At 53.1% G+C, this 228-nt stretch overlaps 1 protein-coding gene across 1 annotated transcript in view; it reads right to left on the bottom strand.

The window, feature by feature from the left end:
* The window catches only part of LOC119584971 (microtubule-associated protein futsch-like), a gene marked incomplete at its 5' end in the record, with an annotated part of 346977 nt that overhangs the window by 295836 nt on the left and 50913 nt on the right, over positions 1-228 (bottom strand).

Below are 228 nucleotides of genomic sequence, written 5' to 3' on the forward strand. Positions count from 1 at the left end.
AACACGACACCCCACAAGGCTCACACACCCGGCCCCTTATAAATCTCCCCTTGCCACCGCCCGCCACCGCCCGAGACACATAACCAGCGAAACCCAAACCTAGGAAGAACAAGAGGGTATAACGTGCATTATCTTCCTAGTCTACTTCATCTGCCTCCGGGCTGCCAAAGGACGAAATGAGGGAGAAAGGAACGAGAGGCATAGACAGGGATAATTAGGTTTGTACCC

This window comes from Penaeus monodon, chromosome 19 (assembly GCF_015228065.2).
Source record: "Penaeus monodon isolate SGIC_2016 chromosome 19, NSTDA_Pmon_1, whole genome shotgun sequence".
In the NCBI taxonomy this organism is placed as follows: domain Eukaryota; kingdom Metazoa; phylum Arthropoda; class Malacostraca; order Decapoda; family Penaeidae; genus Penaeus; species Penaeus monodon.